The sequence below is a fragment of the Poecilia reticulata genome, linkage group LG5, assembly GCF_000633615.1.
Source record: "Poecilia reticulata strain Guanapo linkage group LG5, Guppy_female_1.0+MT, whole genome shotgun sequence".
Lineage (NCBI taxonomy): Eukaryota > Metazoa > Chordata > Actinopteri > Cyprinodontiformes > Poeciliidae > Poecilia > Poecilia reticulata.
The window spans coordinates 26,626,904-26,627,664 of NC_024335.1; positions in this window are offsets into that span (position 1 = coordinate 26,626,904).

Here is a 761-nt window from a genome sequence, read left to right on the forward strand (position 1 = left end):
TCCACTGTCTGATCTTTAATTAATTTGTGTTATGTGGCTTCTGTCTAAAATCAATGCACAGTCCTGTGTTTTTTGAACATTTCATAAAAGAAAAGCATTATCACCAATCAACAAATTAATCCACCGCAGGCCCATCAGCATGTTCATCATCATGTAAGGCTAACTATCGCCGAATCATCAGCAAATTTTAATATTAACCCATTATCATGCCGGCTGCGACAATCGTCTGTATACAAAATGTAAAGTAGCGGTGAAAGGAAGGACCCTGCAGACACTGACATCTGTCTACCGGGATGCAAATGAGGAACGGCGTCGTAAGGCTTCAGCTTCTACCTATTGGTTGGTTTATCGTCACACTTTACTTTGCTTCAACAGAGATTCAGTCTATCAATGAGCTGCTGGAGCTTAGCAACTTTATTAAAAAATAATACTACAGCTCCTGATTTTATTATTTTTCGTGTGGACGCTCAGACAGACCGTGTGTTTCAATAAGCGGCTCTCATGGACACAGAGGTTCGCCGTCAGGTTTTTCATAGTTTGGATGAAGCGGCTGCTGAAGTTGGCTTTCGATTGAAGCTTCGGTAGTCCTCCGAAGCTACCGGCTGTGGTGCAACGATGAGGTGCAGACTTTGTTGTACTTCATAAGGGAACTGCAATATTCAGAGAACTGCATTTGGAGACCATCTTTCGATCACCTGACATTCACAGACGGACATTCAGCACCGMTGGTGTCCAGACAGCGACGCCGTTAAGGTGAGCAG